Below are 19430 nucleotides of genomic sequence, written 5' to 3' on the forward strand. Positions count from 1 at the left end.
TAGTAAAAATTCTGTGTTTTAGGGCTTAAACAAGTAGTGTTTATGCTATGCGAAAGGTGGTTACAAGCAGAAAAGGAAAGGAACTGGTGATTGTTATCTTCCTGAGACCGAGTCTTTTCATCAAAACTTGTATTATAAGACAATATTAACTACAAATTTTTCTACCCGACAAAATCGGAAATAAACTATTGTCCAAAAAGCTTTTTATTCGTTTCGTGGACAACAAAAACACGTTATTCAAAGGGCTGATGTATAGTTTGCAGAGCATACAACGTGTTGTTCATAGATTAAAAACAAAGTATAAAAAATTTTTCACCAAGATTAGGTTCCTATGGTCCCCTAGAACGGTGCGCCTACACTGCTCTTATTTGTCCTTTAAAAGTACCGTTCATAAAAAGAGGTCACGAATCTGCTTAGACTATCTGTTGTTTAAAATAAATTTCTTCATCATATATAGCGATCGGCCGAATTCAACTCATGGTCATAGTCAAGCATATATACACTATACCTGTATCGTTGTCTTCGCGTTCAATGAGGGTCGTGACTTGTACTTCACTGAGACTTTAAGCGAACTGAGCGCGCCTTTACGAGAAACTGCGCCGTGCGATGTGAATTCTACTCCACTGCAGTGGCAATTTGTCGTAATGTACAAGCGTGTGCACACCTTCGTGATGCAGTGTTCATTTTGTTGATGCCACACCCGTTAATGCAAGTACGTGCATATTATGTGTACTCCGGAAGCCACTCAGGCCGACAACAGCATTTAAGCGTCAGTTGTGCCCAAGTTTTGTTAGCGACATCTTTCGTGAATTAATTGTCCGCCCGTAAGTGTCTATGCACCTGAGCGTATCGCCTACCTTTCACACAACTAGATTTATGCGTCCATTCCACTGTAAATCGCTCTGGATTGATAGATATCCGGAAACATTTAACCTCATTGATTGACCGTCAGCGCTGTTATCAAGAAATGACTGGTCACTCCACTCACATAGGATCATTTCATAAGATGTGCGCTTGTTGAGAGGCACTAGCCATTTTTTAACCACAGGTCTTGCTATGGTTCTAGAGTTGATTTCGAAAGAGTCTTTGTTATTAGGCACAAACATCACGTATAAGTACACACGATAGATGGCAATTACAATATCTGTGAAACGCGGCGAACACAAACAATTTAAAGTCACAATGACTGCTATTCTACTGCAATTGTTTGCTAAATATTTTTTTTTCAAAAAATGGTTCAAATGTATCTGAGCACTATGAGACTTAACATCTTAGATCATCAGTCCCCTAGAACTTAGAACTACTTAAACCTAACTAACCTAAGGATATCACACACACCCATGCCCGAGGAAGGATTCGAAACTGCGACCGTAGCGGTCGCGCGGTTCCAGACTGAAGCACATAGAACAGCTCGACCACAACGGACGGCCAAGTTTTTTAGAGACCGCTGACAGTCACAATTTTTTTGTTAACTTTTCTTAAATTATTTTAACATTGTACAATGATTCCAGATATGATCTTATCATAGAGCAAAAATGGCAATACAAAAATATTCATCATGTACAGTCGTGCTCAAAAGTATCCGAACTACCTAAATTGCATTTCGCCTGATTCGCATGCAACCCACATATCGCAGCTGTCTAGCAGGTCCTCTAATCGCTCCTCGGTACAGTCGTTTGACTATTGAAAATGGTTCCAACAAGTCACCACTAGAAAATACTGCTCTGTATCGCAATATCTCAGGATGTAAGGATATACCACGATACTAAAAATATCGGGGAACACCTTATCGCAGATAAGACTGTCCTTAAGGCTTGTAAGCTCATATTTATTACAATAAATGACATACCTGAAATGTTACCACTCTTATTATTACGTCAGATAGGTAATGCACGTAGTAAGTTCGTCGTATTCATTATTTCCTCTACAAAGTAACATACCGTACTTATTTTTTAACACTAAATGACATTAAAAATTTAATTATTCACGAGCAGCTAGTTCAGAATATGTACGAACTTCAACTGGTCACGACGAACCGTCTCGTTCTGCATATGGATTCAAACCCAGGTCATGCAGACTAAGCAAAGATTTCGTGACTGACGGAAATGAACAGTCATTCCTGACTATGCATACAGACAGTGATACACCTCGATTTCAGACAGTATCAGTTGGCAAATATCAACTTTAAACTACATAACGTAAACATTTTTAACGGACAGGAATTCCTGCCCAGCATCTATTGTCCCTGTTAACGAACTACGAGAGGTGTTAAATATTGCTTCTCCACAAGTGACCTACTTGAAATGCCTTGAGGTAAAGCTGTGGTCTGAAATTCATATTAATCGTGATATTCCTTCTCTACCAAGTACACGTTAGGATGAACCACAATAAAGTCAGGAGTGGTGACATGTAGAAACTCTAATACCAGAAACCTTTATTATACTAGTTATTTATTTCTAGTGACGAATCAAACGCTATGTTGGGTCACAGGACGCTTATTCCATCTTCTATTTGAGCTTCTGTATGTCGATAAAATTGGTTCGGAACTGGGAATGCAACTCAGACCGCCCTTAACGCGGAATTTTATCCCTTCGTGACAATATAGCTCGACTACAATTTGTTGTTTGTTCAAAACTGCAGATTCTTCAACATCTCCACATATTGCGCGTGAGTGGGCTCGAATCCTGGCTCAAAACTAGAGTTTTCATTATGTATTATCAATCTCTCGCATGATAACACCTAGCTGCTGGTGTATAATAATTTTCATTTTTAATGTATTTTCGTTCGTTGTCAACACTAACGATATCTGACGTTTTTGACTCCCAGTGAGACACAGAAATATTTGCGAGATAACTCTAAGTTCAAGGATGCTGGTGGAGAAAAATTCGGTAGCTGACATCTCTTTGTGTGTAGTCAACAACGATATGTGTGGGGTTCGGTTTCCAGTCAGTACTGAACTCTTCGTCATATTATTTCTAGTTCAAACATGCTCACATTCCGCTACTGGTGTAACAAACCCATATTTATCGTTCGTATTCTCTATAATATAACAGCAATAGGTGTCGGGTTGGAGTCCTGGGAAGGAAAAAATTAATGTTTCGTCTCGTCATTTCAGTTAAAACATCTAGCTACTGCCGAGAAAATCCGATATGCACAGTTGATTGTGCTTCGATAACAATCTGATTAGGTTCTGGGTTCGAATCCCTGTCCAACACAAAGCTTTACCTCAAGGCATTTCAAGTAGGTTACTTGTGGAGAAGCAGTATTTAACACCTCTCGTAGTTCGTGCTCCGTGTTAGTGGACGTTGTCGGTGATGCCATATCTAGTCCTCTCTATTTACCTGTCGTACAATTGCTTTTAGGTAGGACAGCGCCGGCCGCTGTGGCCGAGCGGTTCTAGGCGCATCAGTCCGGAACAGTGCTGCTGTTGCGGTCACAGGTTCGAATCCTGCCTCGGGTGTGGATGTGTGTGATGTCCTTAGGTTAGTTAGGTTTAAGTAGTTCTAAGTTCTAGGGGACTGATGACCTCAGATGTTAAGTCCCATAGTGCCCAGAGCCATTTGAACCATTTTTAGGTAGGGCAGTCACGTCTCCCTCCCTTATCTCATGTCGTGTTTCTGTATTTGCATGGTATACATCCAACTGAGGGTTCCTCTCGGCATTCTAACTTCTTGCGGTCTGGCTTCGCACATTTTCCGCAGACTGGTTCTTTATCGCAAAGTTTTGGTGGGTGGCGTAGGCTTCAGTAACTGAAGCATTTCTAAACAGCCACAAAATCTTTGGTGTGGACGCCCTGATCAGTTAGAATAATTGCGACCTACAAGGAGAGGTCAGAATTTTCTCGGCTCTTCACATGTCGTATCTTTTAGTTGGGCTGTCTTTTTTATGATTTTCCTGTTATCTGCTTGTGTTTCCGTTTCTAAGACGACTGTGTTCAAATGGCTCTGAACACTAAGGGACTTAACATCTGAGATCATCAGTCCTCTAGAACTTAGAACTACTTAAACCTAACTAACCTAAGGACATCACACACACCCATGCCCGAGCCAGGATTCGAATCTGCGACCGTAGCGGTCGCGCGCTTCCAGACTGAAGCGCCTAGAACCGCACGGCCACAGCGGCCGGCTAAGATGACTGTGTTTGCTATGGATCTGATTGCTTTTATTTTGTCTTGTCTGAAGTTGATTGTTTTATGGATTGTTTCGCGTATGGCCTTGGCGTCTTGATTATTTTCCGATTAGAAGAAGAGAACGCTCGACTGTTTTGATTTGGCTTGCTGTATGCGTTCTACTTTGATCTTCGGTTTTGAAGCTGAACTAGCGGCCGCAACCTTTTCTGATTTGATATCGGTTGTTTCTGATTGCAGACGGTAAATTCGTTCCAGCCCACCTGGTACACTACCGCTAGCTAATTCTTTACGTAACTCATTCTCTTTATTTAACTCCTCATTCTGCCCTTCTAATTTTGCTTGAGTGATGACGCGTGCCCAAATTCTGTTTTATACTGTTTCTGGTATTACTGTTATGGTTCTTTTATGCCTCAGTTCGTTTTCCTCAGTTGACGCGTCTGAGGATGTTACTGACGATACCATTTCAGCAGATGTACTTCGTTTTATAGCGACAGTTTTTCTGCCGCTAGGTACGCTGTCACTCTGTTTTCTTTCTGAAGTAACTGTGATTACTATTTTTGGTGATGCGCTGTCGCTACAAGGACTAGTGGCACCAGCAGAGAGTAGTTTTTTCCAGTAATCACGCTGTATCGTGGATATGCCAATCAGATAGGTACAAAGCACGCGTCCTAAATTCTTCGCTGTTGGAAGCAAAAGTCACTTCTATTTTCTTAAATAGAATCGGTTCCTAGTCTATTTTGCTGTAGCGTACAAACAGAAAACAGGTGGGGCACAAAAAAGTCACACGGCCGTTGAACGACGTTTCGCGGTCCTCTTGCTGCTTTGCTTGTTGCTACTCACTTACGGACGCTGTTGTTGCTGACGCGTCTTCCGTTCCCGCAGTCGCTGACGTCACACGCCGCCTCCGCCGCTGAAGCCGATGTCCCTGGTGGCTGATGCCGTGTCAACTGGTACCGGTGCCGCCGCTGCTGCTGATGTAAGCCGAGCTGACGTTTCGCAAGCAGGTGCGGTGCTCCACGACTCGGGCCGCGGAGTAATAATTGTTACACACAGGCGAAATCTCGAAAAGTGCACTCGTGCTCATAAATTAAGGATAATTGTAGAATGTGGTGCCACACAACGTGGCACTTCGCAAAACTGGCGCTAATAGCATAGGCACATAGGGAACACACACGACACAGATCTGTAAGTCCACGGTATTGGTGATAAGTTGAGAAAACCGTCCCTAAAGACATGTGATACAAAATGCCACTGTTTCCTGGGCATGTACCCCGACATCAATATGGGATATGATCACCACGAACACGTACACAGACCGCACAACGGATTGGCATACTCTGGATCAGTTGGTCGAGCAGCTGCTGGGGTATAGCCTCCCATTCTTGCACCAGTGCCTGTCGGAGCTCCTGAACCGTCGTAGGGGTTTGAAGACGTTCAGCGATACGTCGACCGAGAGCATCCCAGACGTGCTCTATGGGATTTAGGTCTGGAGAACAGGCAGGCCACACCATTCGCCTGATATCTTCCGTTTCAAGGTACTCCTCCACAATGGCAGCTCGGTGGGGCAGTGCGTTATCATCCATCAGGAGGAAGGTGGGACTCACTGCACCCCTGAAAAGGCGGATATACTGGTGCGAAATGACGTCTCGATACACCTGACCTGTTACAGTTCCTCTGTCAAAGACATGCAGGGGTGTACATGCACCAATCATAATCTCACCCCACACCATCAAAGCACGGCCTCCATACAGGTACCTATTAAGGGCCTTAAGGGGTTCGTATCTGGTTCCTGGTTCACTAGAATCACTTTCAGACTATACCTGGACTCGTCCGTGAATATAACCTGGGACCACTGTTCCAATGACCATGTACTGTGTTCCTGACACCAGGCTTTACGGGCTCTCGTGTGACCAGAGGTCAGTGGAATGCACCTCGCATTCTCCGGGCGAATAAGCCACGTCTGTTCAGTCGTCTATAGACTGTGTGCCTGGGGACAACTGCTACCAGTGGCTGTGGTAAGGTCCCGAGCAAGGCTACCTGCAGTACTCCGTGGCCGTCTGCGGGCACTAATGGTGAGATATCGGTCTTCTTGTGGTGTTGTCACTGTGGGCGACCCGTACTATAGCGCCTGGACACGTTTCCCGTCTGCTGCAATCGTTGCATATTCGTGACATCACACTTTGTGGTACACGGAGGGCCCGTGCTACGACCTGCTGTGTTTAACCAGCCTAGTATTTTACTTCTCATGACGTCATCAGTATGTGTTCTTTGGGCCATTTTCAACACACAGTCACCATTAGCACGTCTTAAAACGTCTGCACACTTACTCGCTGCACCGTACTCTGACATGCACCAACACACCTCTGCTTGTGTGGACTGCTTCCAGCGCCACCGTGCGACGATCGCAGGTCAAATGCACCGCATGGTCATGCCCCGAGGTGATTTAAACCTGCAGCCGCCTACCAAAGCGTTGTTTCACATGTATCAGCATTATCCTTAATTTATGACCATGAGTGTACCCTTTAAGACCAGACGGACTTTAAGGCACTACTGACAAGCCGGCCATCTTGGATTACAGTGATACTGGACCCTGGGATGTGGAGCGAAGTCGACGTTTTAACTCATCCCAAACAGGTTCCACTATGTTCAGGTGGGGACTCTGGGCAGGCCAGACCATTTTAGGAATGTTGCCCACAAACCATTACCTCACAGATGTTGCTTTATGTTAGGGTGCATTGTCGTACAGATAGTCATACTGGACGCAGTGCCCAATACGGCAAAATGTGTTCATATCCTTCCGCAGTTATTGTTTTCTTAAGCGTAGTAGGGGAAACACGACCTAACAATGGGAAAGATCCCCATACTGGAATACGAGCTAAAAAATGGTTCAAATGGCTCTGAGCACTATGGGACTTAACTTCTGACATCTTCAGTCCACTAGAACTTAGAACTACTTAAACCGAACTAACCTAAGGACATCATATACATCCATGCCCGAGGCAGGATTCGAACCTGCGACCGTAGCGGTCGCGCGGTTCCGGACTGTAGCGCCTAGAACCGCTCGGTCACCCCGGCCGGCCTTAATACGAGCTCCTCCGTACTTTACCGTTGGCGCTAGAAATGATGGCATGTAACATTCTGTACGCATTCGCAAAACCCAAACCCAAACCTTTCCTTGCCACAGACTATAGTGTCATTCATCACTCCGATCACACGTTTCTAGTCATGGACTGTCCGATGGCGTCGCTCTTTACGCCACCTCAAGCTTCGCTTAGCACTGACTGCAGAAATGTTTGACATTTGAGGAACTTCTCGGTCACTGCACCCCATTCTTTTTAATTCCCTACGTAAATTCTTTGTCCTAGCTGAACTGTTGGTAGCATTTTGGAGCTCACGAGTACTGCGATTTCTCGCGATTTTTACAACCACCTTGCGCATGATTCCCGTTCGTCAGTAAATGAAGTCTGTCTGGTCTTCGTTTACCTGTGCTTGTTGCTTCGCGTTTGCATTTCACAACAACATCACCAAAAATCTATTTAGACAGCTTTATAATGCTTTAAATGTCCGTGATGGATCTCTTACTCGGGTGACATCTAAGGATTAGTCCACTTTCGAAGTCACTGTGCTCTCCCGACCGACCTCATCTACTGGTCTACTGACAACACAATACTCTGCTCCTCCTTTTAAAATCGCGGGTTCGGCTCTAGTGACATCTAGTGCTCAATTCTGTATTACATAGGGGTGTTCGGATACTTTTGGTATAAGCGCTCTATTAGTCATGACCAGCAGCAATTGAGACGATCGTAAGGCACTGCAGAGAGACTTGGACAATATTCTCACTTGGTGAAATGTATGTCAGTTTCCTTTAAATGTAGGTAAATGGAAGCAAACGCCTACAACAAAAAGAAAAGATCCGATAAAACGCGATCGCAAGAATAGGGTGCACTTTATGATCAAGTAATGCCGAGTAGTAATATAAAATGAGATGAACACATACAATGAGTATGAAAGGCAAACTGGCAGAGCGGTTCTAGGCGCTTCAGTCCGGAACCGCGCGACTGGTACGGTCACAGGTTCGAATCCTGCCTCGGGCATGGATGTGTGTGATGTCCTTACGTTGGTTAGGTTTAAGTAGTTCTAAGTTCTAGGGAACTGATGACCTCAGATGTTAAGTCTCATAGTGCTCAGAGCCATTTAAACCATTTGAAAGGCAAATCAAAGACTTTGATTTTCATATGTAACGGACTCACATACAAGACGCTAGTGCCACCAATCAAAGTACTGCAGAAGCTTAGGGGTCTTTGTCAGTTAGGCATGATAACACACAGGAAACAAATTGAAGGAACAACACTGGGATCGGAAGAGGTCAGTATCGCCCACATGGAAGTGTTACAGAGATGACCAGGGAACAAACATCGGAAAATTTTCGAGCATAGGTGACGTATTCTCGCGAGACCCTCTTGAAACGAAAATCTAGGAAGAATACAATACTTCTGCTTAGTCTGTTCGTTATCTCTGGAAAGGTAGTTAAGACTAAGACAGGAGAGAGGGTCCGAACAGAGGCATACAGATAGCCATTTCTCCATCGTACCATACGTGATAGAATAGAACAGAGAATTGCTAAAAATGGTAACGTCCGCCATGCAACGTTAGAAAGGTTATACAACTTTAATTATGTCCTCTAAAAATAGTTGTTTAATTAATTTTTTGTTTGCAGGTACATGTCTGTGAGCTTGGTACGCATTGTAATCATTGCACCACATTACTATAGCCTGCCACAGAGGAATCCATGAAAGGGATCAATAAGACCCGCTTTGATAAAAGTTGAGTGCAACTTGCGTCTTGACTTCTTGTCACTTACTAGTTCATGTAATTTTTTTTCTTCGTTTCGTTCCTTTGCTTAGTTTCGCTGCAGCATCACTCATATTGCCTCTGTTAAGGGAGAGTGCGGATGTGTTCATTTATTAACTTCTTATTTAGTTCGTTTTTCTCTTTTACCGTACTGTTGTGTATATATGTGTAATTGGGAAGATATAAGTGGTTTGAAACGCGCTCCAACGTATTCAAAGGGGCTCGTAGAATTGTAAACTCGTAGTACTTACTTAACCTTTCGACCGCTTGAGGCAAAACCAGACACTGGTCAGTCATACTGGTTCGATGCACCGCTTCCCCTAAGTGCAAGTGCAGAATTTGGCAACAAGTCCCATCACGCCTCCCGTCGCGCGAGCCTACGGAACGATCGCTAGTCACCGTCTGATTGGTCTTGGTAAGCTACAAAGGTACTCTTCTAGTTTGCTATGATTTCATGGCGAAGGCATTGTGTTACAGTAAATCGGTTTTTGTTTGCACTTGGCTTAGGACTGTCTCTCAGTGTGACAATCCACAGCCTTCACCAATTTTGGTTATACTGAATTTTTTTAGTCGCGTTTCCCGTAGTTGTCTTGGTCGCGCTTTGCCTTGTAAAAAAGACCGTTAGAGCTGGGGTCCTGTGGCAATCTTTGTAGGGTAAAGATGAGGAATATCACTTGAAAAGAAGTTCTATGTTCTTATTATCTACGGGTTGCATCTTGCCGATTTATTTTCTCGAAATGTCAGTGACTTTTTCTTTATGTAAACTGACTCAATTTTAGCCATTAGCCCCCAACGTGTGGTACACTTCAAAAGCTAGCTTTTATTGACCATGTTTAATGTATAGATTTTGCACTCCTGAGTTCAATGAATAGCAGAAGGCCAATACTTTTGTCAGTTATTTAGTGCTTCATGAATTTTTGTAAACTGATTGCTTATCTTAGTTGTGTATCTTAGTTCAAACCTGTCATTTCGTGATCATGTTTAATGCATAGAACTTTTTCTCCTGAGCTCAATGAGTGCCAGCGTACTCGTACTTTTATGAATTATTTTGTACTTTTTGAATTTTCGTAAAGTGATTGATGTTCGCCCATCTGCCCACCACGTTCTTAGTTTTAAACTGTCATTTCGTGAACGGAACACTTTCTAAACTGGCCCCCTAGCTTGCTCATGCCTAAGAACGAGAGTCACATTTGTTTGTCGAAAGTTCCTCCCACTTAACAATTTTTACATTTTTGTACCTTTATATGTTTTGGTGGTTGATTCCGACATACACGTAGGCCAGCCTCCCTGGTATTAGCCACTGATTTCTACGTTCCGTCAAGCGTTCATTTAATTAGCATCAATTAGATTAATGTACAGATGCCTCCGATGTGAATGATTCGTACGACCACCCCGCTGGCACCTTCAGATCCTCGTAGAACGAGCTGACCTGTGACGAGGCGGCGCAGGTGCTGCGCGTAAGCAAGGCACCTCTTAACAATAAGCACTTTAGACGGCAAAGGGTTCTCTTCCTGCCAGTTGCACCTGATCACTTGGCGACTCAGTGCTCCTCTATGTATGGCTGTGATTCGTATCTTACGGAGGACACAGCAGATACTTTCTCATCTGAATTAATTGAACTGTGGGCAACGGATAAATTTATTTAAGAAAATAGTCCTATGAAACATGAGACTTTGGTGGACCGTCTAGTAACACACTTGATTAGTGGCAAGGAAGCCATCAAAATAACAAATGAAACAGAATTCGAAATGAAATTAACTTATTACAGATTGCTGCTAGAAAACAAAGACATGAATTTAACTGAACGATTTGACTGACCATCTTAAATTGCAAGAACATAGGCTAAATGATTGTTGAACATTAAAAATACTGTAGTTTCAGCAAAGACCAGAATAAAAAGGGGATAAATGACGTTATCGTCACATAAATCACTGGTGCAAATAGCAACTGGCGGTACCCGTTCAGTAACTGCGTGATTACGTCAAAATGTTGATTATCTAAATGTGTACTATATCGGGAAATAAACTGAATGTACCTGCAAACTCTTTCTGAACTAACGAGATCAGAAACTATTGCTAAATCCTAAAATCGTGCCTCCCAATAACTTATGAGTCGTCGAAGTCGTTTGCCTAACTCGCACCATCTTTCCAAAACCTGGGAGTATTGGAGCAAAAGTAATGGTAGGTGTTGCTGGAGGAGGGGTCCATGTTGTTGAGGACGCAATGCTTGCTCGAGAGGAAGTCCACTCCGTTCGGCGCTCAGTCAATCGGTTCGTTCTCTTTTCTATGTCTGTGCGCCTCTCGGTGCACCAATCACAACTCTGCCCAGTAGCCTGGCCGTAAATAAATTAACACTTTTCAAGTTTGCAGTGTTAACCTATGGAAGGGCTCTGTTCTGAACAAGTATTCCTGACGTCCCCACTCTTCTATCGAGTTGTCTCTCTAGCCAATCCGCTGGCTCCATGTTTTGGGCTTTCTGGAAGCCAGCGCTTAGCTTCGCCTCCGTGCTGAACTATTACTGTTTACTAGCAAGGAGTCGCGATCTAAATTTTCAACAAACTGCCCGGTCTGTCCTGTCTGTAGACATGGGCGACGTGATTTCTCACGGTTCTACGGGGTGCTCACCACGTCACAGCACTCATTTCTGGTAAGGACTTTCCAAATTGAGGACAAACTCCTTTTTTGAAACAGTTACGCCTCGCTGCACCGGCCCAGCGGGTCGGTCAAACTGAAGTGTTCTCCCGCTATGTTATCTGATTTTCTCGGGGAAGTCTCCCGGACCACTACTAGTGCGAAACACGGTATGTTGACCACTCTGGGATGCGCCTCTGGCAGTATACCAGACTCAGACAATGCTGTGGCGAGCGGCTTATATGCTCGACCACACTGGACCTGCCGGTAACTGGACCTTAACTCAGAAAGGGTGGTCGCTCCTAAGTGCTGAACGGAATCTCGCCACGTCGAGGAAAACAAGACTCTCAGGTGCGGCTTCGGTCTAGGATTATCCATTGATAAAAATTACAGAAAGATTTGCATGAAACTACCAGTACATACCTAGAGAGAAATAAAATATTATTGACATTCTAATCTCTGCAATCACTGAATATTGCTTTCTATAAACGTGAGCATACATCACCTAGCCTCAGTTGATCTCAAACCAAATGAATAAAGGTACATTACGGTAATAAAACATGAGACGTGTCAGTCCAGCAGTTGACCGCCAAGTATTACAGGCGCTTAGTTGAGACAAAATGTATTGAAAATATAGTGAACAGGTAACTATTCTGTGTAGTGCTCAGCTAGGAATGTTCGATGGTCATTTATATTTTCGAAATACAGATACAGTATGTTTAAACATCGGAAATTTCTTTATCGATACAGAAGTCGTTTGAAACATCGTAACATCGACGTTTGAAACACCGCAATTGTGGTGTCGATTTTATCGACCACAGATGTTAAGACTTCGATCAGGAAATTGAAATCAGCACCGACGATTTACCAACAGCGCACATCCTTACGCCCAGCACCTAACTGACACTCAACACGCGTTTAAAACCAAACAAAAGTATATCACAGATTAAGTCCGATGATTTTTGTTACCTTCTGATGCTGTTGTATTTTTGAGTGCATTCAGCCTTATCCGACGTAATATACAGGGAAAAATATATACCCCTTTTTGTTTCGTGAAGGCCTTGAGGTATCGAAACGAGATTTTACGCGAATGATACTGGGCAGGGGGACACGCATCTTTCTTGCACTGCTACCTCTCTTAACTCTTGTACCAATCAAGATATTGGAGCAAACATATTTATTTAATGGTACGATATAATTGTTTTAAGGACATTCTAAAACTGTTGAAAGATGAGTATAGTGAAAAAATTCATCTTAATGTTGGCGTTGAAAGACTTCGCAAAAATTTTCAGGAAATGCGCTGTAAACTACCTCAAATTGGGGCCTTCATGACACGCTTTACCGTTGATTCAAACAATTCGGCTGTTCACTTGCTTTCAGAACAGCTGTTCACTTAAACACGAGTACACAGTAGTCTTCCTAAGTCGCTTCTAATAGCTAGAAGTTAACATACAGTTCCATTTACAATAAAAGTTGCTGAGCATGTATCTATGAAGTAAAAAGTATCGTTAAGCTGAGAAATACCATTTATCCTAGTCGTGTGAACCTACCGTCTGGCTGCATACACTGACAGTGCCTGGCATGATAGCCGCACTTGGTGGAGTTTACACGGAGGTAACTTATTATGGCCCTCTTGTTTTCAACTTTAGCACATTTCTCGGATACGTTTACGAAAAGTTTCAATGCTAAAATTAATGAGCGTCTTTTCAAATGCTTTTGAATCCTATTTAAAAAGTCCACTATCTGATCAAAAGTATCCGGAAATCTATTAGCGGACATTAATAAACGATGCGTTCAACCTTCGCTTTTGTGACGACTTGATCTCTGCTGGCGACACTTTCAGTGAGGCGTCTGAATGTCTGTGGAGGAGTGACAGTCCATTCTTGTTCAGGAGTAGGTGTGATGTTGGACGCTGGGGCCTGTAGAGAAGTCGACGTTATGACTCATCACAAAGGTGTTCCATTGGGTTCCAGTTGGGCCTCTGCACAGGCCAGTACATTTCAGGAATGTTATTATCCACAAACTAGTGTTTCACTGATGCTGCTGCTTGTCAGGATGATATGATCAATCATCATCTACAAAGTATTCCTCTACTGTACCCAGCACGCTAATGTAATATGCGTTCACGTTCATCCCCATTAAGTGTTTTCGTAAGCACAATAAGAGGACCATGTTCTCACCGTTGAAAACAGTCCCATACCACAACACCACGTCCTCCATACTTCACTGCTGGCGCTACACATAAAGGCAGGTGACGTTTCCCATACGCGACAGCGCATTTCACCACTCCATATCACTCGTCTTCAGTCATCCATTAGCCATTGGCGTCGCTGTTTACACAACCTCTAGTGTCGCTTAGTACTGACTGAAGAAATGTGTGGCTTGTGGGGAACTGTACGACCGTTCTACCCCTTTCTTTTTAACTCCCTACGCACACTCATTGTGCTAGCTGCACTACTGGTAGCACTTTGCAATTCACGGGTGAATCCTTCAGGTGATTTTTTTCAGTCACCTTCAGCAAAGCTCGGTGATCCCTGTTCATCAGTACTAACTTGAGGTCTGCCTGTCCTTGGTTTACGTGTGGTGGTTCTATCATGTTTCCACTTGACAAGGGCTTTAGCAACAATCGTGTTGGGCAGGTTTATAAGGGTTGAAATATTCCTGATGGATTTGTTACTCGGGTGATATCCAAGTGACTGTTCCACATTCTATGTGACTGAGCCCCACTGCGCTATCCGTTCTACTGACTGTTACTGCTTCTCTGCTAGACAACACACTACTCTCCGCCTGCTGCTCTACTGACGCGTCCACCTCTCGTGACATGTAGTGGTCAATTCCGCGTTATATATGGGCGTCCGTTTACTTTTGATCAGATAGTATAGATAACGATTTTAAATTGTTTACCTTTCTTGTGGTACAAGGAAGTCGCGTTTCCTTGATGACTCTGCAAAAGAAGAAAAAATGTAGGTCATTCTAATTTGCGAGTGTACATCAGGTGATTTAACAACGTTTTACGCAAAAGAAAAACTACTACAAATTGTATCTTTTAGTGGTACTCCACAAAATAAAATGTTAGGAACTGGAGATCGCCATTTTCCTGAGTTCTAACCATACCATCCAAAACTTGCATCAGAAAAAAAATTAACCTAAACATTTCTGTGTCTGACAAAATTAAACTGTGTCAGTAAATGTTCTTGTCCAAAATTTAGCCGAAGAGCTAGGTGCTGGCCAGACCGACCGGTTAGTCTGATAGTTTGCGATAACTAACGTACAACGATATCTCCAATACTGGGATGACAAAATCTTTATTCATTCGTTCGGTAATTAATACAGGACGTGTTTTAGACGCAGTGTATGTCAAGGCAAGACTCGCGCGGAAACGAATAAGTGACCTGTTGACTGTTTTCTCAAGAACTCAGTATAAAAAAGGTACTTAAGAACGTGTAAAAAACTATACACTAAGAATAAACGGCACGGAGTAACGGACACAACACAGAGCTCCGACTGCCGGCGCGGAATTAATTTATCCGCGCAAAATATAATAGTTGTGTAGCACACGGGTGATAGGCTCGTGAACCGAACTACACTGCACTGCTAATTGTGGTCGCTACAAAAACGTTTTTATACGTTTCACAGATAATATAAATGATCTGATTCAAGGATTGACCTGCAGTCTAGTTAGCAGAGCAAGTAACGTGTTATTCTACATTTAGAAATAAGATTTAAGAAAAGGACTTTCACCCGTAGAATGGTACGTTTACATTGTTCTTCGTTCTTCTTCAAAAGCACCGCTCGTATAACTGCTTAGAGTGTCTGATGTTCAAAGTGAAATTCCTGACTCACTGTCGCGATCGGCCGATGTACTAGGGCTATTCGGAAAGTGAGTTCCGCTTGATCGCGAAATGGAAACCACTGTGATAATCAGAAATATTTTATCTGCCACAGTTAGCTACAGCTTCCAGCCATTGCTCTACATAGTCACCACTCCGACTTAGACATATGTCGTAGCGTTGTACCAATTTTCCAACACCCTCGTCATAGACGGCAGCCGCCTGTTCTTCCTGCCAATTCTCTACGCTCATCTGTAGCTCGTTGTCTGTGCGAAAATGTTGTCTTCATAACCAGTAGTTAATGTAAGCAGAGACGAAACACAGAGGGAGCCAATTTCGGGCTGTAGTGCGGGTGACAAACACTTCCCATCGAAAACGCTGCTGGAGCATTTTCATTGCCCCTGCAGATTGCGACCGAGAATTGTCACGAAGTAGGAACCGTATGACAGTTCTGTAATGTGGGCTGCATAACATCAGGCGAAATCTCTCACCAGGACCTCATACTTCGTGGGAGACATTATTTTCTACACATCTTTATGTGCTCACCATGCGCTCGGAACTGAAAAGGGCGAAGTGATGCGACCGACAGGCATACTAGAGACATTGCTGAACACATATGTGTAAAGTTTTATTAGATTTTCGCAGTGGTTTCCATTTCTTGACCGATCGGAATTTACTTTCCGAATACCCCTCGATACTTGCATTGGCTTCACGACAAGTCGGCATGTAAACCTGTACTTCAGTGAGAGTTGAAGCGACTTGAGCGCAGCGTTACGGGCTACTAGCGAGGAGAATAAGGCAAGTGCCGTAACTCGATTTCCCAGAAACTTCGCTCAGTGGAATAAGAGCCAAAATAAGCGAACCCATGTCTCGGCTTGTCCGTAGATATTTGAAAGTTTCCAAGAAAACGACGGCCAAAATTTTCGAGGTACTTTACGTGACCCTTAGTGAATACTGTGCCACGGTGGCTAGCGTCGCGGATTTACATTTTTGTGACCCCGAAACCTGATTATTTATTTATTTGTTTATTGGAATAACTCTTTAGGAGAGTACGATGAATCAGTTTTGGTTTTACTTCTTTGTATTTAATTTTCGTTGCTCCCATACCTCCTTCATCCTTCGAAAGTGTCGTTCTTTTTCTTTTTGGGAACAATTTCTTCCTTTTGCAGGTCTCTTTCTTTCTGAAACCCTGCCTTTTGTGTTGCTTCTCTAAATATTTATTATGTGCATTCTAATTCCTGTGTTTTTTATATCTTTGTTAAGTTCGATGAACCATGTGGATTTGGATTTGTAGCTGTTTAATAAATTTAAGATCTGCTTGGTTAGTCTGTTATTATCAGTTCGGTATATGTGGCCATAAAACTGCAGTCTTAATTTCCTCATTACATCAGTTAACTTTTCCATTTTCAAATAAAACTGTCTGTTTGATCTTAATTTGTATTCAACATTACTATTACTTTTAGGTTCCAGTACTTTCCTCGGAATTGTTCTTTCAACTTTTTACAGTTCTTCAAGGTCCCCAAATCTTGTTAGTGTGTTTCTAGTGCTTACAGTGTTTCAGGCCCTACCACTGTTTGATTATGTCACATCTTTTGTTCCACGACAAAGTGTTTTGTTATATATATTTTTCGTCATTTTATCTATTCTGATTTCTATAGTTTGTTATTCATTATCCTAAGCATTTGAAACAGTTTTTTTTAGATATCGTGCTGTTATGAATTTTAAGACTTTCACGGGAATCATTGATATTTGTCATGAGATTTTTTTTTTTTTTACAAAAATTATTCTTAGTCCTGTTTGGTCTGCTTGTTTCTGTAGTTCTGTGATTTGTTCTCTAGTACAATCCAATGAGTCAGTGATTAATGCCATATCATCTGGAAAAGCTAGACAATCTATGGTGATATCATTTGGGTTTCTTCGTAGTTAAATACACTTACTATTGACGGATTTTCTCCATGCTCTCACTGCCTTCTCTAACCCGCAGTTATAAGGTAGGGGTGATCAGCAATCTCCCTGACTTACTCCTGATTGTATTTCAAAATGTTTTGACAGGTCCCTCATAATTTTTATTTTTTAAATTGTTGCTGTTAAAGTTCCTTTAACTATTTCTGTTGTTTTATTGTGGAGTCCAAATTCCTTTAAAATGTTGATCAGTGCATTTCTATCAATTGAGTCATATGCTTTTTGAAAATCAACAAAAGTTATCACGTATTACAAGTTTCTAATTTTCCTCATTTCTCTTATCTTCTTTAGATTTAGTATTTGCTCTGCACAATATGCTCCCTTTCTAAACCCTGCTTGATACTCTCCTAGTTGTGGGTCGACTATTCCTTCAGCCCTCTTTAAATGTGCCGCGGATAAGACTTTGGATGCCGCTGGTAAGAGGGAGATCCCTCTATAATTGTTAAGATCAGTTTTCTTTATCTTTTAATGTAGCGGATGTATTAACGCTGATGTCCCTTCTAATGCTAAGCTGTTTGTTGTCCATAGTTCATTAATTAATGATTTCTGTTAGACATAGAAGCCGGTTGTTATTTTTATTTTTCGTTTATCTACCCATGTCCGTAAAAGTATACTTCGCGAATGCTTTCCAATGTGAATTGAAATAACGTTGTCATTATTCGTCTACTAGTTGTATGTCTTGTGAATGAATTAAAAAATAGGCTAAATGAATGGAAAAATTATCTGAAATTGTTGTCGGCGAAATTCCTGAAGCGTATCTTGATTCATAATCAATTGCAGGTGCCAGTTTTCAGTAAAGTGATCCGTAATGCTTGGTTTGCTGCGAATTTATGGCCAACGCATGAAATCTTCGATAGTATGAACGACGTTCCTCTCCCGAGTGAGATTCATACGAAGAAATGTCGCTGTGGCAAACCTGCCTTCGCGCGATGCTCGTGGTGTTCGGAATTTGCGTTTCGAATGTTTCTACAGTCGGTGTCATCCAAGGAAGTGAACTTAAAAATAAAACATAATAATTCAAAAAAAAATGGTTCAAATGGCTCTGAGCACTATGGGACTTAACTTCTGAGGTCATCAGTCCCCTAGAACTTAGAACTACTTAAACCTAACTAACCTAAGGACATCACACACATCCATGCCCGAGGCAGGATTCGAACCTGCGACCGGAGCGGTCACGCGGTTCCAGACTGAAGCGCCTAGAACCGCACGGCCACAACGGCCGGCTCATAATAATTAAGAAGTGATATAACAATATGAGAATTTAAAAAATGGTAACGCCTGAAAATGCCGTCACATACAGGGTGACAATTACTGAACTACATGAAATAAAATCGTCATAAATTCTGAACGGTTTGAGTTAGGACGTTCAAACTGCATGGTTGGCCGCGGGGCATGATGGCAGTTAGTATGCGCATGCATGTATGGTTTACCGACGAAGCCCACTTTCATTTGGATGGGTTCGTGAATAAGCAAAATTGGCGCATTTGGGGGACTGAGAAAACGCATTTCACGATCGAGAAGTCTCTTCATGCTCAACGGTTGATTGTGTGGTGTGCAATGACCAGTCACGGAATTATCAGTGCGATATTCCTTCATGGCACAGTGACTACCGAACGATACGTGAAGGTTTGGAAGATGATTTCATCCCCATCATCTAAAGTGGCCCTGATTTCGACAAGATGTGATTCATGCAAGACGGAGCTCGACTCCATCAAAGCAGCAGAGTGTTTCATGTCCTGGAGGAGAACGTTTGGGACTGCATTCTGGCTCTGGGCTACCCAGAGGCCACTGGCATGGGCCTGGATTGGTCACTGTATTCTTCTGATCTGAACACATGCGACTTCTTTTTGTCGACTGTATTAAAGACAAGGTGTACAGCAATAACCTCAATACAATTGCTGAGCTGAAAACAGCCATTCAGGAGATCATCGACAGCATTGATGTTCCGACACTTCAGCGGGTCATGCAGAATTTCGCTATTCGTCTGCACCACATCATCTCCAATGATGGCAGGTAATCAAACATGTC

At 42.7% G+C, this 19430-nt stretch overlaps 1 long non-coding RNA gene across 2 annotated transcripts in view; it reads right to left on the bottom strand.

Annotated features, from left to right (window-relative positions):
• LOC124625760 overlaps positions 1 to 19430 on the bottom strand; it is a 173715-nt gene that overhangs the window by 110 nt on the left and 154175 nt on the right. Inside the window, exon 3 of one of the 2 annotated variants that reach the window (XR_006980714.1) lies at positions 14515 to 14554. The exons of the other annotated variant lie outside the window; for it this stretch is intronic. This is a non-coding gene — a long non-coding RNA (uncharacterized LOC124625760). Of the gene's footprint in view, positions 1 to 14514; positions 14555 to 19430 lie in introns of those variants that run through there. 2 annotated transcript variants of the gene reach the window in all.

This window comes from Schistocerca americana, chromosome 8 (genome assembly GCF_021461395.2).
Source record: "Schistocerca americana isolate TAMUIC-IGC-003095 chromosome 8, iqSchAmer2.1, whole genome shotgun sequence".
Lineage (NCBI taxonomy): Eukaryota > Metazoa > Arthropoda > Insecta > Orthoptera > Acrididae > Schistocerca > Schistocerca americana.